This window comes from Columba livia, chromosome 1 (assembly GCF_036013475.1).
Source record: "Columba livia isolate bColLiv1 breed racing homer chromosome 1, bColLiv1.pat.W.v2, whole genome shotgun sequence".
NCBI lineage: Eukaryota > Metazoa > Chordata > Aves > Columbiformes > Columbidae > Columba > Columba livia.
Genome location: NC_088602.1, coordinates 181,499,691 through 181,523,255, shown reverse-complemented (window position 1 = coordinate 181,523,255; position 23,565 = coordinate 181,499,691). Strand labels below are relative to the sequence as shown.

At 40.0% G+C, this 23,565-nt stretch overlaps 1 protein-coding gene across 49 annotated transcripts in view; it reads left to right on the top strand.

Moving 5' to 3' along the window:
- The first annotated feature begins 349 nt into the window (after positions 1 to 349).
- Positions 350 to 23,565, top strand: part of NRCAM (neuronal cell adhesion molecule) — a 155,026-nt gene continuing 131,810 nt past the window's right edge. For 47 of the 49 annotated variants that reach the window (XM_065048701.1, XM_065048698.1, XM_065048685.1 and 44 more), the window contains exon 1: positions 350 to 518. The gene's annotated coding sequence lies outside the window, so the exon portion shown is untranslated. The other 2 variants (XM_065048654.1, XM_065048653.1) reach the window with 2 other exon arrangements.

The following is a 23,565-nucleotide window of genomic DNA, read 5'->3' as shown; positions in this document are numbered from 1 at the left end:
CGGGCCGGGGGCCGGGTCGCTGATCTCCCACACTCCGCAGAAGGGGCGGCCGTTACGCGAGTTTGCGGCTGGGAAGGCAGAGACCTGGCACCGCCTGCAGGTCCGCTCGCAGAGCACGATGACGATTTTGCCCCGATTTTCACCCGGGGGCGGAGAGACTGAGGGAGGAGGGAGGGTCGGCAGGAGGGCCGGGGCTCGCTCCCTGCCCGGCGGTGCCGCGGGGCGATGCCCAAGATGGAGCCGCCGCCCCAGGTGCGACCGCCCCGCTCCGCGGCCAGTGCGGCCCCGCCCCCGCCCCCCGCCGAGCGCGGCCCGGCGCAGCTCGCGCGGACGCGCGCCTTCCCCGCCCCCCGCGGGAGCGCGCCCCGCGGTACGGCGGGGGCGGGGGTGCCGGGGAGGTGATAGGCGCGGGAGCGCGCCTGCCTCGGCTCTTCTCGCCGGGCTGCCGAGCGGGCAGGAGGAGTGCGGTTGCGGGTCCCCCTCGACCCTCTCCCTGGGCGGAGGGGCTGCAGCTTCCCGTGAGTACCGGCCTGAGCGTCCCTGCCACCGCGCCGCGCTTCAGGCTGCAGGAGGTGTCGCGTCCGCCTCCGCACTGGCAGCCCCTGTGCTGGCAGCCCCAGTGCCGCTGTCGCCGCGCTGTGCAGCCGCCCCGACGGTGAGGAGCCGCCGTCCATGCCGGCTCTGCCGTCCGTGCTGGGGATGCTCTTGGGGGACGGGCGAGCGGGGCGCGGAGCCTCCCCCCCGCTCCCCGGGCTGCAGCGGCAGGTGCCCGAGGCGCGGAGACCTTGTGCGGGCGCCGCCGGCAGCGGCCGTGAGGAGGCACCTGGCGAGCCTGCTCGGTGCCGCGGGCGCTTTGTTGCGGCGGCCGGTAGGGACCACCCGGGGGCGGGCTTGGTGGCCCCGGCGCGTCGCAGCCGCGGAGCGTCTCTGCCCGGCCGGGGACGCTCCGCGGCTGCGACGCGCCCACATCCCTCGGCGGGTTGGTCGCCATTTCGTGCACTGGCCGGCGGGGGCGAGGGCCCGGCGAGGGCGGCGTGTGCGGGAGGGAGCTGTCTGTGCTGAACCGCCGCGGGCCGGGCTTCGGCTTTTACGCGTTCATTTATCAGCTCTTTTAAAAATATACGCGTTTATTTATTTCCCCTTCCACGCTTTGCTTCTTGCAGCAAGTAGCAACGGCGATTTTCTTTAGGTATAACATAGCTAAAATGTGTCCGGATCCCTGAGCTTTCCTATTTGCCCTTGTCTTGCCTCCTCTCCCTCTCTCGATTGCGATTAATGCAGGAAATTGCAACGAATTCTAAGCAGCAAATACACTTGCTCTTTGGTTGAAAAAGTAATAATTAACGAAATCCTCAGCTGCTGCTGAACTCCTCAGCACAGATGTGTTAGTTTTTAAGTCTGAAATGTGTTTAAACCAAGGCTTTGGAGTCGAAGTGTAAACAGTACCTGATTAATAATGCCAAGCTGTTTAAATATTTAAGATCATAGTGTGCTTCAGCCCAGTCAATAAGGCTGTTCTGTATTGACAAGTAAGCTGTTAAAGGAATGCTATTTTTTAGCTGTCTGTATAGTTAGATAAAACAATGGAAAATGTGGTATGTAACTATACAGTAGTAGGACTTATAGATCATAATAAGATGTCCTTTTATCCATAAAGGTCCAGCTTTTCACTGTTCATTCGAAACAACCTCCTACTGAGTCAAGAAGGCAGTATTATCCACCCGAGTTTCTATTTCTCTAATGCTCCCTGTTTTTGAGTGTTTCTTTATCTGTTTCCGGGTATTAAAATACATTTTGATTCTTAAGTATGTTATAGAAAAGGTAGATGAAACTTGCAAACTTCATTGCATCTAACAGGTGTACTATTAATCATTTCAACTTCTTCCATAATTTAACATAATGTGATAGTTTATGGATAGTAATTAGATGGGGCTGTGCATGGAATAGGTCACTGTACAATATGAGAAGCATATGGACTTTATTTTGAGTTTGAGAGCAGTGTATATGCCAATAAATGCATCTTACTGGTATTCTTTGGCAAAGGATTTCAGCTGGAAAGAGAAGGATACTATAGTGTTACATACTAGCTCAAAGGACCTAGAAGTCAGAAAACTGACTTGCAGATGCAGCATATTTTTAGTATCTGTCTAACCTGTCTGATATTACCATTTGTATGAATATGCCTCAGGCATTTGTTTAGTTGATGGTGGTCCTTTGTTTTGAATAGAAATTGCAAAGAAAGTGACCAGAGTTGCTAAAGAGTTTGATACCGAAGTCTGTGAAAGTTACAAATTTAAATTTTGAAGTACTGTGGAATCACCTTGGGTGTCTAAAATTAGCTGTCAGACTATATCAATACAGAATTGGGGAAGTACAGTATTCTGAGATTATTGAATGTAAAGAAGCAAAACCAGAAAGCTGCTTGGGACTGACAGAATTCATTGAATGAATTCACGTTCTGCATTGAGAAAAGGCAGTGTAGCTAAAAGAAAACTGTACAGCTGCGTGACCACATCTGATGTCAGGGTAGTGTGTACCAGCTGATGGATGATGGAGCCAAAACCCTCTTCACAACTCGCAGGATAAGTCCACAATTGACCGTAGTTGTATTGATATCTTAGTTCTGTAATTAATCTTAGTGGCCACAGTAAAAATACTCAAACATAATAATGTTCAAGGTGAATGAGATCACTAGAGTCTGAGCCTTAGTTATCATTCCTTATTTTCTTGCAGAAAGTGTAATATTTATCACATTTACCACAGGTTTTTTTCATAAGAAGTATTGTAATAAGAAAACTCAGCTTTTTGAAATGGTCTTTATTTTCAGGAAATGAAATGAATAACGAATCCAGTGGATACTTACTGATACCTCCAGCTAGGTTGTTGTGCTTTGGTGTTCCTCTCTGGTGCTCGAAAAGGTGAGAGCAGAAGCTTTAGTAACCAAGTTAGAATTTCTTGGGGCTGATTAGATGTGTCTCTAATTGACAGATTTTGTTCGTTTGAGGATTCTGATTTGAAGTCAGGAAAAGGTGGTGTCCCCATTCTTCTTCTGTAGGAGAATTACTCTCCGTGGTATCTGGACATAAAATTTACTGAATACACAAGCGGTTTGGGGTTTTGTTAAGAGATTACTGCACAGCTCAAATAGCTCCATCAGCCTAAAAATTAAATCTATTTTGCCTGCGGCTGTGGAATTGCTGTTAGTCGGTAGTTTTATTCAGTTGTACCAAATCACCTTGAATTGCAATTACTTACCTTTCATTGTATTGGAGTAGTACAGTAAAGCTGCTATTCAGTTTTCACTGGATGTGTTCATTTTGTTATGCTTTATGAACTGAGTTGGCAAAATGGGAACCTATACAGAGAAAGTACATCTTGGTAATGTAAGCTGAGGGAATAATGTAGGAGGCTGTCTGCTGGGCAATATGCAATGAATTTGATTTTGCCTTCCTGAGTGGGCTGATAGTATTCAAAAAATTCAGTTATAATTTCTCTGCAGTGATAATTTGTTGCATTTTAAATTGGTAAGTATGTGTATTGCCTATTCAGTTTAGTATTAATGATAGTGTAACTTATGCATTCATGGACATTGTCTTGTAAATATAATATAAGGGAATTTGTAAAGAGTTAATCTCCAATAATAAGATTAACACGATGCCCTGTAAGTTTTGTCCTGCTGTTTGTTAACCAGGAGAGGATAGTTGCAAGCTAGCTATCTTGCTTTCTTCTGAGCTACTGGAGGCTGGCTGAGCTTCCAGTTATTTACCTCAATAGAAAACTGAAAGGGAAAAAGTGAACAAAGGAGGTCTGTTTTGCCTGTCCCACTTGCTGGGCTGTTGTCTTTGCCCTTTTCAGTGAAGGAGGGGGTAGAGCTGGGTCAAAGTTGAAGAACACTGAAAAGGAATTCAAGTCTTATATTGAAATGTGAATGATAGCTTAGTTTGAGTGCCGAACACATTTGTTTGCATTAATTTTTTTTCTGTCTGTGGAAGCTTTAACTGACAGATGGTGATGGACTGGCATGCACACTGCTAGAAGGTGCAGCTAGAGATGTGTTCAGACCTCGATTAAGATGCTCAGTAAACAAGTACATATCTGATGAGACTTTTAATACTGGAGATAGTGATGCTAGACACTGTGTGACACACTAGACATTTGATTGTGTGAATTAAGGGCAGGCTGCTGCAGCTGGCATACATTCAGACTTACTTGTCTGGCCTAATTGCATTGCAAATACTCCTCTGGATTGCTCTTTAGCTTCTCCATTCTAGTAAATGTTGAATAAGTACAGAAATGTTCATCTGGATCCTCTATTAACCGTTGTAAGAAGCTTTCAATTTTTTTTGTTTTGCTCTGTGAATCAGGGTAAATGTATCTTAGTATTCGTTTTGTGAATACACTGTTTTCCTACACTGTTTTGGTTTTGAAATGGCTCAATTCATAATGTGGTTATAGCTTTCCCCTTGTTGACTTTTTAGTATGGAAGCATAACAGCTTGAATTATAAAATGTTTCTGTAAGAGCTCACAGTACCCCCATTCTACTTTAAGCAACCCAGCTTTATATAAAAAGCAGCGTTTCATGCAGAGCATCTCGGATGCACAAAAATAGCCAAGTGAGCTAAAAAAGGCCAGTTCAACTTATGAGGACGTGATAACTTTAAAAAACAGCTGCATTAGAAAGGAGCTAGCTGTCTAAATTGTCAATTAAATCAGATACAATCAGTACGAATGTAGTCTCTCTAAATTCTGTAAATACTGATGCAAGACTATTAAATTTGGATGCCTCCCAGAGGGAATGCAGTTGTCCCAACACTTTGTCTGCACCATCAAATATATATGACCTTTTAATTTCCTCCGATTTAAAGTATGTAATTGTTGCTGTTTAACAGCATGTTTGAGGAAAACAAAAGTTGCTCCATAATGTCCTGGTTTTGTGAGTTGTTCTTTGGCCACTAATTAAGCTTTTCCAGACAGCCACTCAAAATATTAAAGTACTGTTTTCCTTTAGACTGTTTCCTAAGTGAGGAGCTGACAGTGCTTGTACATGAGTGCAGATTTTCTTTGCCTTTCTGAACTGCACCTCTCACTTCTCCCTTCCCTTTTTCTGTGTGTTTGTCCAACTTGATTCTGAGGGTTCATGTAAAAGAGTTGCCTTTACAGTGTTACAGCACTGTAGGACTCAGTGTATGTTTGTGTATGCAAAGGTATTGTATATAATCAGTTGGTGCAAAAGCCAGCTTTTGTACAAGACCTGGAGTCAGGGGACAGTTCTAATAGTGGAGAACAATACTGTGGAGTTAATGGACCAGTGCATAAGCACTGGCCGAGGGAAGTCTTTCCATTGAATATTGTAGCATGGGCAGCATAGTAGAAATGGACCAAATTCAGAGAAAGAAGCCAAAGATAATGAATTATGAAAAAAAAAAGGGCAACCATGAGGAGGACTACTGTATGAGAAGGATGAAGAACAACACATATTACTGACTTTCCCATTAGAAAGAAGTGGTAGAAGCGAGGGAGTTGGAAATAAAACTCACTAGAAATCTTAAAGAGAAAAGGCAACAGTCTTGGAAACTCTGAGTAGAATAGATGGAGGGGGAGTGTATGTACAACTCATGTAGAAGTGTGGGATAGCTCCTTGGTGTGAGGTGGGAAGTGCAACCAGTCCTGCAGGAGAGCAGACTTTTGAAGAGCACATCAAAAGCAGGGAAATGAGTTACTTGAAGGGGAGCCATAGAAGGAAAACAAGAATTTGTCTTATTATTGGTGAAAGTTGTTTTTTTTTTTTTCCCTACGAATTACCAAATCAAGCAATTAGAAGGAAGACATTACCTACCCCTGTTATATTCATGGCACACTCCCTGTCATTTAAAGGTCTTTTCAAGAGTGTTTAAGAATTCAGTGTTGTTTATCAGTAGGCTTGTACACCATAAGTTATCCTTTGTAACGGGATGGTTGGTCCTCTTCACTACTTCTCCAGTGTTCAGAAGGAATGCTGCTACTCACATCTTTAAGGGAGTAAAAACACAGGAGGTGCTTGATGTTCCTTCCTTGTTACAGTTTTCAGGAAGAGGTAACCTTGACCATGGCTATTCTTTGGGTGAAATGAACAGGTTCAGTGACTTGGTTACTGCCATGTTGGGTAAGCTGGAATCTGTGGGTCCTTTTGCCATGCTCCCTAACCAATGCTGGGGTGGCCAGACAAACTAAATAGACAAGAAGTTTAATGCCCTTGAGTTGCTGCTCTTTTCTTGAAAATTGAAGGTGTTTTTTCATTGTCAGCTTAGGTGAATTTGGTAATTTTGTAGGAAGTGTTATAAGGCCACATACAATCAAAATCTGGGTCTTGCGTTGGGTGAGATGAGATGTTAATGGACTGTGCTAGCCACTTTACTGTTTTTTAATCTGTTCTAAGTATTTCTTACTGAAACTTGGAAAAGGGAGATATATTCCTTTTCCTTTCCCATCCTTTCAAAATTAAGGGCTTAAGTTTACAACAGGTGAGCACTGCGTTAATAGAGAAAGGAACAGAAATTGAGTTTTTGCATGTAATGTTGGATAAACTGAGGCCTATAGACATTCTTGAGTCTTGCAGCAGTAAGTTCTGTGTTCTGCATCTGGCTACTGTGGAGAGTTGTGTTCTCTGTGGATGGTGAGTGTTTTCACTTATGAGCAATTTAATGGTTCCAGTGTGATTAGCCTTTGTTGTTGTTAAATCAGTTCAGGACATAATGGCAACCTATTTTCCACATCATGAATTGAGTTCTGAGTAACACTAAAAGTCAGAGTCTGCATCGTGATGTGTTGCAGAGTCCTGTCATGTTTTGAAGAAGCTGTTGCTTTCTCTGAAGTGTGAGGAAATCGTTTCAGTTTTGCAGTGGTCAAGTCTGTAAGTCATGAAGACAAGAGCCCTTGTGACTGGAGATGTTGGACAGGATTTGGTCTTTTCACCAGATGTAAAAGGTTTCCACTTCAATTTACCACCACACTTATTTGTTATTTGTTTCTAGTGAAGTTCAGAGACACTCCAAGATGGGTAATATCTTGGCAATGAAGGTAGAAGGGGGAGTATACATTCTTGGGGCTGTTGCAGAGAAGCCACAGTCTTCTGACTGTTCATTTGTTTCAGGGGTCACTGTCCTTCCCTAGGCATAGGTTTGATGGGGACATAGAGGCACATGAGAACTATTATCACTATTACTGCCACCCCATCCAAATCATACTACAAGGGTGTTTGGGGCATCTGTGGGGGTGTGAAAGAACCCACCACCCTTCATATTGGAGTTGCGTGTACCTTATGTACTGCTTGGCTTGCTTTTGTCTACTTGAGCTGGTTTTTGGTTAGATGTGTAAAACAAGCAACAAATCCAATTTCAGCATGCTACATACTGGGTGTATTTTGAATCCTTCAGATGTTTGGTGTTTTTTACAACTTTAGAAAGCACTACTGCTTCTCTGATGATCAAGTCTTAGAGCTGGGAAACAGTTTTCTCTAATTTTTTCCTGAATGTATAATGCAAAGTAAGTAAAGAGACTGCATGACTGCTCCCGTCACAGGAACTAACATGTGGCTGTCAGAGGAGCAGTGCTGATAACTGGACTGCAGACCTTGGTTCTTCCTTATTGAATGTTTTTGTCCATGTTGATCTTGTATGATATACAAAGTCATAGAAGTTTCTGAATAGCGCAACTCTGACACCTTTAATGTGCAAAAGGTCTTTCTTTCAAATATCCATCTCTTCCCTTGGAAGCATTTAATCTGTTTTCAGACCTTGGAGTCTAGTAGCCAGCATCTGGATGTATTACAAGGTGTAACATCTCCCACACAACACCGAACATATAATCTCATATAATCAATATAAATTGAAACTTCAGGTGTTTTGTTTTTACAAGTTTTATGCTTTCCTGTATTTTGAGTGCTTTGAGAAATCGTGTTTATACTTGGTTCTAGGTAGGGACAAAACGAGGAATATCTTAAACTCTGGGGGGCTATTTTTGCAGGATGAAGTTGAAATATAAGTAATTAATATAACTGAAAATCAAGCCAACATGGTGTGATTAAAAGCTAAATTATCTCTTAGGCTTTGTAGGTGGTAGTTGTATAAAGTGCATTTTTAACCTAAAAAGACTAAAATGTGGGAATATATAAAGGTGAGCGTGACCACCAGAGGGCAGACACATTGTTTAATGACTCCAAATGAAAATCCTTGGAGACTGTCTATGCCTGCAAAAATACAGTGAGATAATGACTGAATAAATAGCATGATATAGATGCACAGAATTTCATAAACATTAAATATTGCATTTTGTCAGTGTAAGATGAAAGTAAATACATCTGTGTAGAACTCACCTGTGGTTTTGTATCCCTACAACGGAAGTCAGAACAGTTCATTGTATTGTGTAGTTTGATCTGTAAATAATGACTTGCTAAGTTTAACCCATGTACCTTTATATTGAGTACAGTAATTTTAATTCAAGTATGTTTTCCAGGACAGTGTCCATCTTCATTTGAAAATAAAAATACTGTCCTTTCTCAATAGATTCTCTCTTGTAGTTATAGAATAATGCAATTCTGTCTGAATTAAAGTTCATGTTTTCACGATGATCCTCCAGTATTTGCATATTCTTCTTTTCCTTTTTATTATTAATAACATTCATGTCCTTTAAAGCATGTAATTTTGTTCTTCAGAGTATCATGGATAATATTTAACATTATGGACCTAAAATTAAATACTTGAATAAAATAGCCTTTTTCAGGAATGCTGTACTTTTTAGTGAACAATGATGTTCAGTAATTCTTATTTAGCTTTCTTGCTACGAATGTAGGTGCTTAATTAAAGCATGTCATGTGTTGGCTTTTACTGCTCATGCACCATCTCAAGTTACAGTGGTAGCTTCTTGTCTTTGAATTATCTTCCTCTAAAACCTATACAGTTTTTGTAAGGAAAACAAAGTCTTTGTCCCATTGTTTCAAAGTCACAGTATTGTTTAGAGGCAAGTCTCAAGAGCTTTGGTTGCTCTCTGGGGGTTTCAATTCTACCAGTTGTGCTAGAGTGAAGCATCAACGAAATAGCCTTAAATGCTGCCCCAGATTTCCAGTTTCCCCAGTGTCATTTCCAGCAGGCACAGTTCCCTTAACAGCAGAATTTCAGGAGAGGTTCTTTGTAAGATGGTTTGCAGATATTATCCTCAAAACTTTATCTGGAGTAATTTCTTCAAGTTACTTCTAAAGTTTTATGCACTTCTTCACAACCTTCTCAGCCCCCCAGCGTTGAAATAGGGGAATAGGTTTCTCATTGCATCCAGGGAAGTGTACTAGCAGAATTGTCAGCATCCAACACTTACATCTTTAATTCCTATTATACTCTTATTAAGACTTATATCTTCATAGTTCACTTGGCTAATGTATCCTAGCTTCTTTTTTCCCCCCTCTATGTCTAGAAGCCTACAAACATCTAAAAATAAATCTGAGTTGCTCTTAATAATCAATAGATTTTAGAAGAACTCAGTTGAAGTTATGAGGCTTGACAACTCCCTTCAAGGGCTGAATTCTGTCCTTTAAATTCAGTGACAGAAACACTATTGCTGAGAACACGTGCAGTAGCTGTAATCTGTTGGAAGTTAAATGAGCACCAGGGCTAATGAAAAGTTAGTGTTAGTGGGAAGATTAGCCCTTTTGTTCGTTAAGTTGTATTGACACTTGTGTGTGTTTCTTTTTTCTTCTGAGATAAAGCTGTCCTAAAGCTCAAGGATTTCTCTGAGTTTCCCCCCCTGCTTAGGTTAACTGAGATTATATTGAAAGACACGCTAACAATTACTAACCATACTCTTGACAAAAGTTTCACACAGCAAGCTAAAGTAAATAAATAACAGTATTTTTATTATTTTAGATAGGAAAGTTCAAATTAGCAACTAATATATAGATTCCTGGTTTGACTACTAATAGAAAGACACATAAATTGGAATGAAAGAGATAAGAGTAAGAAAGTGCTGAAATCAGAAGCAAGTGTGGAAGATAACAAAGTGAAGGGAGACAGAGCAGAGAGAACAGGTTTGTTAATTGTGTACAAATAGCTACTAAGAGAATAGAGCTATGATTTCTTGCTTACTAAAACAAAACCTCAAGCTGTCATTTTAGTGTATGATAATTATAACTATGAAGTATTGTCTGAATTGGCAAAGAATTAAGATTTAAAAAATGGGGCAAAAAACAATCAGTTGTAAGATTCTTCTCATAAAGAGTGCACAACTGTTCCTCATCTTGCTGCTCACAAGTGAAAAACAACCTTTCTCTAAGGGCGTCTTGATCTAGGCTCCAGTGATTATTCTACATACTAGAATACTAGTGTGTTTGTGTATATATATATATATATGTATGTATATGATCTGTATTATGACAGAATGTTGAAATGAAATTGCATGTTAGCACAAGTTACAATGAGCACACATTTCTCTGAAGATGCAAAATAATGAAGTTGAGTGCCTGACTTATCCTGCATGGTGAAGAATGGAGTGAGACATCTGTCTCTGCAAGCAAGTCTATAAAAACAATTGAGTATTTGCTTTCATTAGTGGAAGGTTTTATCAGTGGTCGTGGGAAATAATTTATGATTCACTATGGTGAACTAATGCACTACTTTGGCTAATATTTAATATTTTTCAAAAATAGAATTCAGATTAGTGGAACTATGAATTTACATTTCATAATGAATTATTTTATTGTAATTAGATTAATTTTTCCCCAGTTTAAATATTTATTTAGTTTTATGATTAACGAAAAAGGAACTAAATAGATATTGTGTTGGCATTGCCTTGAAATATGACTTTGAATTTAACACTTTGATGGACTTTTAAATAAATTGCCATACAACATTAAATATTACTTATCAAAACCAATGCTATTGATAATTTTTAACACTAAACATTGTTGGAAAAAAACAAACCATCACTTTTCTGATAGAACACAAAATGTAACTCAACTTTTGTAATGTAATTCAGTTTCTGAACACTAATCCTCAAACAAAGACTTGTGCAGAGTCCAGAATGAAACACCTGTAAGTAGGACCCAGAAGAGCAACATTTTTTAGTTCCCTTTTCTTCTTCATCCCTTCATTGCTGTTTTTACTATCCTGTGATAGATTTTTAAATACCTGCTATTCAGGCACAGGAAAATAATTAGTATGTAAATCTTACTTTGAGTGCAATTGTGTAGTCGTAGGCACAGAACTATGAAACAAAACTTAAACGTTCCTTTAAAGAAGGCTTACATGCTTAAATATAATTAGACAGTCAGACTTTAAAATATCTTAAAACCTTTGTTTGTTGTAAAATGACTTTTGAGTTTTCATATGAAATTATTTTGCAAACTTCTATGTGTTCTTTGAGGCTGTGACTGTCCATACACTACCAGTCCTAGTGAGGTTATAATTTATGATTACAGCTCCTAGATACAATTAACAGGTATTATGCAGTACATTTTTTTTTTTAGCTCTTTTAAAAATAATATTAGAGGTTGCTCCACTAAACATATTCACATGGATCAGAAAAATATTATTGCTCTACTGTTCAGTACCAGAGTTTAAAAACAGTGTATGAAATAGTGTAAGCGTTGCACTTTCAGAAGCATCTCATGCGGTGTACCTCTCTTATCAAAAGTTTTCTTTGCTATTAACGAAGGTGGATTTGAGGTCATTAATCTTACTGGGGATGTGGAAAGAAAAGCTTGGATTTATATCCAGGTAGTTTAATTCTGAATAGTGCTTCAGTACCGTAAGGCTACCAACTATATTGTAAAGGAAATGCAATATTGTCCAGATGGCTGAGGGAAATGGCACCGTTATAGAGTCTGGAGAACCAGCACGGCCAAATTGTCCTTACTGAATTGATCTTTAGCATGAATGGATGATATTCTGTTGCAATCAAATGATTAATTAGATTAACAGATACAAAACTTGATGACTTAAAGGTGATGAGTTTTGAGATTTTATTTCAGGAAATTTTGAAGCAGGGTTTGTGTTGGAGGGGAGTTTCCCATATACATCCAGCCAGCTGTCATGAGAATTGATAATGGGTTCGGTGTTACACTGGCAATTTGTAATCATTAGCAGTGTCATTGTACGGTATCTTCAAATTAAAAGCTTTCTGTTATATGTATTTCTGGTTATTCTCCAAGCTGTGGTTTCTACTAAGGTTAATTTATTTATATTTATTTTTCAGGTTAAGTATTAACTGTACTATAAATGTAGAAGTGCCCAAATTGGCTTCCTGTGAGCAAGCTTAGGTCAGAGAGCAGGAGAGTTAGTGTTATGCAGTGCTGTCTGATTCGAGGTCAGTATTAGTCAAGAGATTTGTGTCCATTTGTAGTTAACAGTATAACTGACCTCTTTGGCATCAGTTATACTGTTGAGTGTTCTTCTGTAACTTAATATCTATACACATGTATTACCCAGGGGGTTTTTTATTTCGATTATCTGTCCCCTTTACTCCTGGGGATAACTGAAAATTAACTGTGCCTTTTAAGGTTAGAGGGGAGGAAATGAAGGTGGGCATGATACCGTATGAGGTGATGGCTGTATTACATGTCAGCATCAGTTCCCAGCTGGTCCTAAGGTGTAACCTGTGTGTAAGACGTGCTGCTACCCATCACTGTCAATTCAAGACAGTTGTAGTACAAAAGTCCTATCTAAGGAAAACTGTTAGAATCACTTGATGGTCTATATAAAGAAATGAAAATGAATGTTGTGCTTGGGTTTTTTGAGAAGCCAGAGTTGTGAAGCTGATTACACTTGGACTGATGAAAGAACTTGTAAGTGGTAGATGCAACCTTCATGTGTGAAACACTGTTCTAATCCTGTCTGGGTAGTATTTTAAAGTACTTGCAGGAACATTGGTGATATAGTGAATTTACTTCAAGTGTTTCAGAAAAATGTGTGAGAATGTGTGAGGTTTTATTTTTCCATCTGGTGTAATCACTTGAAGATTTCATGAAAATATCTCAGTCTTTAGGGCTTTTTCTGGTCTGCCATCTATGTAAAATGGGAGTAATACCTCTAGAATTAATCTGAAGCTTGAATTAGGCTTTTGATGACTTTCCATTATTTAGTTCAGTTCAACTTCGATAAAACGTTGATTGTAGGTATTATGCCAAAACCTTTGATCTTGAAACCATTAAGGAAGCGAAACATATGCAGACGAAGTAGGTTTAATGTGATGGCAAATGTTGGGAAGTGACTGTAGTGTTTTCCTTGAAAAAGACAATAAAATCTTTTGTCTCTGAATAACTTTCCCAACATTGTTGCACAGTCAGACAGATGTTTGTTTAAAAGGTGGATGGAAAAAGTAACTTACTGGTTTCTGTTGCACTGGGTAATGCTCCTCTGGGTAATCTAATCTCTCAGACAGGGTCTGATGGTTCTTTACTGGATGGTGATGGGAGTCTCTTCAGCTGGATCAAATGACACTCCAGAAAATATTTTCTGTTTATGCATGATCTGTTTCTCTTGGTTACATTAAGTTCTGTATGAAACACTTCCTGCCTGTCTTGCATGCACACAGGAGACTTCTGTTTAAGCAGGAATGGTTTCAGCTGCCTTAGGGATTCTCTGGGAATGTTGGATTCTCAACCTGGGATGGTATTCCTACATTTAAGCATGCAAGCAACTCCTGTCAGTTGGCCTATACACAACAGGAGCTGCTTGGTGAAACTTCAGGGACTGTCCACCCTTGGGAGGGGTGGCTGACAGGCCAGAAGGCTGTGCTGCCATCCAGCGAGACCTGGACAGGCTGGAGAGTTGAGCAGGGAAAAATTTAATGAAACATAACAACGGCAAGTGTAGAGTCTTGCATCTGGGCAGGAACAACCCCAGGTTCCAGTATAAATTGTGAAACGGCCTCTTGGAGAGCAGTGTAGGGGAAAGGGACCTGGGCGTCCTGGTGGACAGCAGGATGACCATGAGCCAGCACTGTGCCCTTGTGGCCAAGAAGGCCAATGGCATCCTGGGGTGTATTAGAAGGGGGGTGGTTAGTAGGTGGAGAGAGGTTCTCCTTCCCCTCTACTCTGCCCTGGTGAGACCACAACTGGAATATTGTGTCCAGTTCTGTGCCCCTCAGTTCCAGAAGGACAGGGATCTGCTGGAGAGAGTCCAGCACAGGGCAACAAAGATGATTAAAGGAGTGGAGCATCTCCCTTATGAGGAAAGGCTGAGGGAGCTGGGTCTCTTTAGCTTGGAGGAGACTGAGGGGTGACCTCATTAGTGTTTATAGATATGTAAAGGGTGAGTGTCACAAGGATGGAGCCAGGCTCTTCTCAATGACAACCAGTTATAAGGGACATGGGGCAATGGATACGAACTGGAACACAGGAGGTTCCACTTAAATTTGAGAAGAAACTTCTTCTCAGTGAGGGTGACAGAACACTGGAACAGGCTGCCCAAGGAGGTTGTGGAGTCTCCTACTCTGGAGACATTCAAGACCTGCCTGGACACATTCCTGTGTAACATCATCACCTAGGTGTTCCTGCTCCAGCAGGGGGATTGGACTAGATGATCTTTCAAGGTCCCTTCCAGTCTCTAATATTCTGTGATGCTGTGATTCCCAAGTGGGGCGGTCCTGTTTACCAGCTGCCTTGTTGTAAAGGCAGGTGGGAGTTCAGTCAGTCCCTGTGCTGTGCAGGGGCACAAGGGGCTGATTCGAGAGGTTTCAGCTGAAGAGTTCCTGGACCACACTGGATATGCACACAGACAGAGTCCTGATTCCTAGGGCTCTAATTATAGGACAGACTTGAATTTAATGTTTTTTTCTCTGCAATTATAAATTCTGTAGACCTTGCCACAACATACAGTATATTGTTTTAGACCAAAATTTGATAGTAAAATCAAGATAAAGGAATTGATGCACACTTGAAAAAGCTTCAGAAAAAAAAAAATTTATGGTATTTTTCCTTTTTTATGGAAGCACAATATGTGTTATATGTAGTTTCTGTACTAGTCTTTATTGCTGACTTTACAGCCGTTGCCACTAACAGCATGCAATGTTTAAAATAGCATACTATAGCTTCTGAAATTGGAGGTCTTTATTCTGATGACAGCAGTGGTGTAAAAGTGTTAGTACTTCATCAAGACATAGCAATAGAGTTTAGCAATGGGAAATTGCAGCAAGCATCTGAGCATTTGGTTGATGAAGGCCAGGAGAGTATTGCTGCAAATATATCCTTCTCCCTTGGGCATCTGCTTTTAGCTGCTGTCAGAGATCAGACCTTCAGCTGGATGGATCTTTGTTATTATGCTAAGTGAATGCCAGGCTTAGTAGCACATGTACTGCTTGTATTTGCAAATTTCAAGACAACATCAGACTTTAAACTAAACCAGCTCAGGGCTTGGAAGCCTACTGGACTCTAGGATATCTTTCTGAGAAATGTTAGTGTCATTATTGAACATATCTGTAAATGTAGCTCTGTGTGTGTTTGTATGTACTAATAGTGAAATCCTGTCATCCTAAGTTAAACTCAGCTGTACGAGAATTTGAACTATTCGATACAGGGTAGCGAACCAGCCTGCCCAATATCACTTTTTTTTTTTAGTATTTTTGCTTATGTTGACAAATAAGAACTCTCTGAAGACCAGTCCAATTAAGTGCTTGTCTTTCTTTCCTTAAAAGCATTAAGGAATTATTAGGATATTATATCTAACTTTGAATTTGTTCATATGCTGAACAGAGTGGGAGGCAAGTGTTTAAATCAGGTGGCTTCCAGAAGTCCTTTCCAACTTTAACTACTCTCTAATTCTGTGATATATCCTCTCTCCATTTCAGAACAGGCCTGTCTATAGTTGTTCTGCAGGTGGACGTTTCAGAAGTATTGGAAGGAAGAACACTTTTTTTTTTTTCCATTGATGAGGGCCCAGAAGAAGTGGCAGATCTTGTTTCTGTTACTTTTTTTTTGCTAGCCTTAACAAGTTCTGAGTCAGATCTGTTGTCTGTGTCCTATCTGCCAGCACCCAGGGTGTGCTACGTGAAAGTTTCCGTCTGCTCTGAGCCCCGGTCCAACAGGGAAAGGCTGGGAGAGCTTGTATGCCAGATGACATTCTGATGAGCCTGCACTGTGTCGTAAATCACCAGCAGCCTGGCTCAACCAGCTCTTCTCATGTGGGGCTTGAAGTTGGATCTCCCCATCCTTAGGTATGTGCTCTAACCACCTGGCTGAGGAGGGGGTGGGCAGGAGTATTACCATTTCTGCTTCTCAGAAGTAGTTGTGATCCCCATCACATCTGACTTTTGCAGTTCTCCTAAACACCTCTCGTAGACTTCAGGTGCTTAATCACATCTACTTAGAGAGTGTTTATCTACACAGAACATTTACCTCTGTGCACATGGGGATGAATGAAGTCAAGTGTCTAGGAAATTTGAAGGCTGAATGTACACTTGTGTAGTGGTTTTGGGTATCTGCTGACATCCTGGGACTTTCTGATGCTACAAACTGAATTGCTGTTCAGAATTTAAGTGGGTAATGTGGGTTAGCAAAAGGTTTAGTATTAACTTCCCACCCTAAGATTATAATCTGCTTTATTAATGGCAAAATTTTGTGTTACCATCCCATCCCCTATGGATGTGAATAATTCACCAAACTGGAACATCAGGCTCAAGTTTAATTTCCTAGGACAAGAGATGATACTTCTCTAATTTATATTTGTAATAAAAGACTAAACTTTAGTTCATACCACTATGCTGTTTGTGTATACCGTAAGTGATACAAAAGGACTACTCATAAAATAAAGAAAAAGCCCAAAAGCAGTTCTACAACATGAGTGCAACTCCTGGTTTGGATGTTGCATTTGTGAACAGAAGACATTGATTTGATGTCACAAGTGTTTTTAACAGGATTACAAAATGCAAATAGCATTATGTAAGACAGATTACCTATGGCTTTAATACAGGATTGTTTTTAAGCCAGAGGCTACATTTTGCTGGGTTATATATGTTTGTTTATAACTGAGCACATTAGGATTAGGCCCAGCAGAATACTGTTTTCCAAATCCTTGATATTTTCAGGTTAGATGACTTACTTTTTTTAAATTTAAAATTAGGAACTTAAATTCTGAATCATGATTATTTAAATAGTTTTCAAGGTGGATAACTTATTTGTTTAAGATCGTAACAAACAGTATGATTTGCAGAGGTAAAACTGAAAATTGCTGTTGTCCATCATACCCCCTATAACCTTTTTCCTAAGGCAGACAGCCCCTTGGTTCCAATAAAAACACAAAAGACCAAATGTATTTCTTGCAGGGCAGAACCTATGTGGGCAACACGTCACCTTTACCAACCAAATCGGTGAAATGTTAGTTTTGTACTGAACTGCAGGGAAAATCTTACAGGCAGTTGAACTCCAAATAATTTCTAAAAGGCCTCATATGTGTAGTACCAGAAGTTCTTGACCTTTTAGTGAATGAAATTTCAGTAAGGTTACACAGCTGGCACAGAACAGCTTCATGTGACTCTGCATTGTTGTCATTGCTTTATGCTCTGAATGCCTGACATGTGCCACTCCTTATCAGATAGACAGGAGAGAAAGTGTCTTACAAAAGTAATGTTTCCTTTTGGAAAGCTAAAATCTTTGATGTACTCAGCAGCCAAGGTTCCCTTCTAACAGACTCTACTAGAAGCATACTTCTTTTGTTCCCCCCAAACTAGTTCCAGTTATTGTATTTCACTGTGGCTTATACCCTATTTTATTCAAATCTTCAAGTTTGATCAGCAGATTTCTTCCAAAACTTTATTACCCTGGTGTTTTTCAAGGAAAACATCTGACAGCAATTTCTGCATTACAAGGTACCTTTACTTTATACAGTGCAAGGAAGAAAAATTAGGAAATTCACAGGAAAAAAAGGATTTAAGCACCTCTGAAATGTTAATATTGCACATATAGGCAAGCAAAAAACCCCAAACCTGTAGCTTGCGTGTAGGTAGTTTCTTCCTTCTCTTTTAAAGAATAAAGGTTTTCTTGTATTCTGTGACTTGTGTTCATATTTTTTAATAAGTTTTTCCATCAGCTTTTCATTTCTACAAGGCTCTGTTCTATGAGCACCAAAATCACAGAATCATAGGATGTCTTGAATTGGAAGGGACCCACAAGGATCATCAAGTCCAACTCCTGTCCCTGCATATGACAACCCCACAGTTCACACTCTGTCTGAAGGCCTTGTCCAGTCTCTTCTTGAACACTGTCAGGCTTGGGGCCGTGACACCTCCCTGGGGAGCCTGTTCCAGTGCTCCACCACCCTCTGGGTGAAGAACCTTTTCCTTATGTCCAACCTAAACCTCCCCTGGCACACTCCTTTAAATTTTCATTTTCAGTGTGAGGTCTATGAATCTTGCCCTTGTATATGGATCTATTCAGAAATAACATTTTCACTGCAGATGAAGTAAAACTTTAGTTCTACATCAGTCTTTTGAATTAGGAAATGTAGTTTGTAATGTCAGGTGTTATTTTAGGCCTTGCTATCAGGCTGGTTAAAACTACCATTTACCTTGATTTAGAATTAAGCTGTTGTGTAGTTTGATATAATAAGCTGATATTCTTGTGGGTTTGTAACCTCTTTCTTATTGAACTAACCAGAACTCTAAAATTTTTCTATTAATTATGTATATGTGTACATTTTTTCCCGTGGCAGATAGGATACAAATTAAGAATCTTTTGCATAAAGAGGTTTTTTTCTAGTGCTTGTAGTGAAGATTACAATAGTTGGCAGATAAAGATATGTTTATTATTTGTGTATATGGCTTGACATGTCTTTGTTTTGAGTGCTTTCATCCATTTTCAAACTTGACATTTATTCATAAATTAATTTAGAATTGGTTTTTAGAAATTACTCTTTCATGTCATCCATATAACTACAACTTATTTTTTTTAAGAAATATTGTTGGTACTAGTATGTGGGTAATCTTGGTGAATAAATGTGACTGCCTGGTTCTCAGAATGAGAAGTTTATTGGCATAATACAGTCCAAAACTTTTCATGAGTACTTCCTTCTCCAAAACTAAGCATGTCTCTCTTGCCTCCAAGTGCAAAGTAACTTGACGAAACCAAGGCTCTGAGACAGCTGTGGCCCTCGCCTACTGTTGTTGGTTTTTGGCTTTTCTGGTGTGTACCCTGAAGTGTGTGAGGTGAATGGGTGTGAAACAGCACTGCAGTGGAACAGGAGAAGGAAAGCAGCAGTTGCTTCCCGGGGTGAGAGTGCTGCTGAAAGAAATGTCCCTTTTCTCTATTGCTTGCACTCTTACAGAGCTATGGGTGTTGGCTTCAGCCTTGTTCCTTTGTATGACTCCTCGTAACCCCCTGTGCTGCCATTTGATCCAGCAGAGCGATGTGCAAAGCGTGTGCTGCAGCTGTGCCTGGTTCCAAGTAAAATGCAAGAAGCAGGTTGGACTTCCTTGAGTCAGAAATTATTTCCTTTTCTTTGGACTGATACAGGGAAGGAGTAAATGTGCAGATGTGTAATGACATCAAACTACCTGCTAGCTCCCACCATGCCTTTACCCCATAAGCTCATTCAAAACAGGGAGAGAAATGGTGCCTCTGTGAAGCTTGAAGCACATGACACTGCTTCTTATTGGTACAAAAGAGCCAGAAATTAGCAGTGAGTTAGTAGGGCTGAGGTAAATACAGCAGATGTCTAGTAAGTTCTTTACTACCTCCACCTCACAGGAGTGCGTGGACTGAAGCTGTTATTTCCTCCGATAGCAGAAAGGTGCTGCCCACCTGGGGAGGGTAGAACTACTGGTCTGGCAGCTCTAGGAAGGTCAAATCCTAATGCTGAGTGTAATCTTTCTGGACATGGTCTTTCCTCGAAGAGGCTGACATGGCTCTCTGACCAAGAGGTCATGGGTTTGTTTTATGCAGCGGATGTGAGTACAGTGATGATCTAGCCTTCTGTTTGCCAATGCTGTATTAAACAAGTGTGGCCCAGCCTACGTTACTGCTTACTCAGCCTATGCTAAGAATTCAAACAATTAACTATAGATGATATCACCTAATTCCACTGTGAAATGAAAGAGAATGGGTGGTCAAAAACCTCCTGATGGGAGCTGTTTTCCTTCAAATAGTGCAAATGAAGCATCCTAAGCCAGTGAGCAGGGAGCTTTTCTCCTGCAGCCAAAGGTCTTTGTTCCCTTTTCTGACAGACTGCATATCCTTTCATCTCTCTGATTAGTAGAGCTACTGCTATGGTCAGTCTGAAATGGTAAGTGTATGTCTAGCTGATGTTGATCTCTCTTGCATTTAGGAAGTCTCTGCACCAGCATGTTCATCTGTCTTTATGGTCCAAGTTTGTTAAGGGTCAGTGACAAGCTACTGTAAATGAATTTACAGATCACTGCTTACCCCAGTCCCTTTATCAGAGATGTGAAGAAAAACTAGTATCTCTGCATAATAATTGTTAAATGTATTGCTAGAAAGCGAATATTTAGCAGACTTATTTTTTTTTCCCAGCAGCAAATAGTGTAATACGGTTTCTTCCATAATCATAATCAGAAGTTGGATTCTATTTTTTCATCTTGTTTTTTGGTGAGTCTTAGTGAGTCTTAGTATTTGTATCCTAAAGCCAGTTTTGCAGACCTCTGTTTGTCTATTTAAAAAGTCATCTATTAGGATTATATTGTATTATTTCTAATATGAGAAATAACAATTTCTATACATGAGAGAAAAGACAAGGCTGAAAGATTGTTTGTGAGACTGACACATTTTAATTATTCTACTTTTACTGCTGTTGGATACTTTGTCTCCTGGTTGCTGTGGTTTTAACTTGCTTTGGTATCCTAAAATGCACACTAAAGCAGTTACACACCAATAACTCTAAGCTACTGAAACTTGGAATTGTTGAAAATATGCTAGCTGATTTTTTTCCGTCTTTTTTGATAGAAAAGCATCTTCAATGCTTGATTCATTTTTTAAAACAACCTTGTAGTAACACAGAAATGCGTACTGGGACTGGCATACAGGTATTGTTTTAATTATGTCATAAAAGCATGATTCAAAAGCATGTGATTTTTCTCCCCCCGAGATGTAATCATTTAATTATAGTCACACTTTCGTATAATATTTTATATGGACACTTGTTCCCCTTCAGTTGTTTGATTTAATAGATGCTGATAGTTGAAGATGAGGTCACCCTGCGCTCATTCTTCTATCAAATATTAGTACCTTTGCATCATAAAAGTAGAAAAATTAAAACATGTCAATCTCACAAATTTCCAAAGTGTCTGTGGAGTGAAAGTGTATCATTTTGGGTGGGTGAGCAGCTACCAGGTCCCCAAAGTAGCCTGTGGAGGCGGGGAAAGTGGCATCTCAGGCTACAGGGCAGAGCCTCCCATCTGGGAGAAGATGGCTTGACTCAGTGCTCTTGATGAGCATGCTTGAATTTTAAATGCATTTTCAACCTTTTCTTGTGTCAAAATAGCTGTAACTTCAGGGCAGCCTGACAATATTGCCTTTATGTGTAGTCATGTTGAGAAAGCTCACTGATTCAGACTTCATTTTAAATAGCTGCATGTGTAGAGGCTCTTCTAGTGCGTTGGTTGTTATGTGCTGAGTTGGACCAGCAGTAATTCTTTGCTATAATGTAGTCTTTTAGGTTTGTATTTTTTCTTTTATGATTCAGGTTTCCAGTAAATTGCAAATAGGCATCTTTGTTCTTTATTTCGCCCCTCCTTCCGTTAGTCAGTGCAAGTGGGTTTCACTGAACAGGACAGTAAGAAAGAACAGACAGTTGGAGGCGATCAGAAAATGAAACCTCAGAGATCTCAAGGGAGGTAAGTTTACTAGTAATGGCAAGATAACAAAAGATTTCTTTCAAACAGTTGTGTTGAAGAAGCAGAGAACTAAAACGGTTTCAGATGTGTTGAGAGAAGAAACAATCTTCAGACTAGAGAACTGTGGAAGAAACATGAGAGGAAAGCCATGTAGGTGCAATTGGGTTGTAATAAGGACAAAATTTAAATAAGAGCAAGAAATACCTTTTTATTGTAACTTTTCAATATATTCAAATGGTGATGTAGACTTTCATGTAAGTGATCATGGGATTGCTTTAGTCGTGCTTGAGATGTGAGCCACCGTGGCCAACTGCAGAAGAAACAGTGGCCTCAGGGATCCATCTGGATTTTTCACTCTCAATTACTTTGCGGAGTTGGGTGTGCATGAATTCAATTCTCCAGTTGGGCCAGGGACAAGTGATAGAGAAGAGCTTAAAAAGAAACCAGTGGGCAAAACTGCTCTGGAGAACCAGTCAGAACCTGAGCTGGGCTCCCTGAGCTGCTCCTAAAATGTTAATTGTCCCTGTGAAGTCAAAGACTTCAACTTGTGCTTAAAATCCCTGGTGTGTGCACAGCCCTCCTGAGTCCCCATCATCTGATGGAGGTCTGGATCATATTGTTCATGCAAAATTTGTAGAAAAGCATTGGTCCTTGCTTTAATAAATTTAATTGAGATTAAAATTGCCTTTGACGAGGTGGGGGAGAAAACTGTGCACATTTTTTTCCTGCAAATTTACAGTGCTAATTGTTTATCTTTTGGTTCCTTCTGTGTCATCTCTTCTGTCGGTATCAGATCCATTTGTTCAGCTCCTTTTTCCATTTTTCCGAAGCTGGCACCAATAATATCTTAATTGAATTATTTAGTGATGGGACAGCTTTTAAATTAGTAAATCATCCCCTTATAAATGAGATGAACATATAGAAAACACACCTATTATTGCTGTTTTCTGATTCTTATTCTAGTTAATATCAAGAGGAGGTTTGTACAAAGCTGTCTTACGAGAAAGCTGGGAGGAAGGTATGAGTTACTGTGAAGAATGATCTGTTTAATATACATTTGTATATTAATGTGCTTTGAAATTGTCTAGTGTTGCTCCTATGGTATCTTTCACTCCCTGTTCACTGTTGCTCACAGGCTTATGTTTATATACTTTGAAAGGAAATGTAAAGATTCCGCACTGTCTCTAAGGGCAATAGCCTCATGACTGAGAGGTTTTCCCTCCGTCTTTTTCTTCTCGAAGAAATATGCAATTAAAACACAAAGGAAAGTCCTCCCATAATCTTCTCCTGGGCTGGATTCATTAAATGTATAACAGGCTGTTGTAGCACTGTCTCTGTGATCACAGACATGCTGGTAGAGAATAGAACTGACAGATGAAGGCAGCATGATGCACGGCTGAAGAGGGCTCCGTCCTGGGTCTTTTTTCCCCCCTTTCCCTGAGGCAGCTCATCTCAGCACAGTAACCTATTTCAGTTTTACTGAGCTGTATTGCAAATCTCATTAAAACATTAAAATGAAATACAACAAAACTTATAAGACAAACTTGATTAGAAGATGGACTATTAAATTCACATTACCCCTAGGTGTTACTTGATCATTATAATTTACATTTTATTTGTATTTGAGAGCAAATATCTGTTCTAACTAAATCTTGATTTCTTTATATATATATATATATATATATATACATACATACATGTATATATATGTATATAATATGTTTTGGAAGACTTAAAAATCTTAATTTTTGTAGGTGATTTAT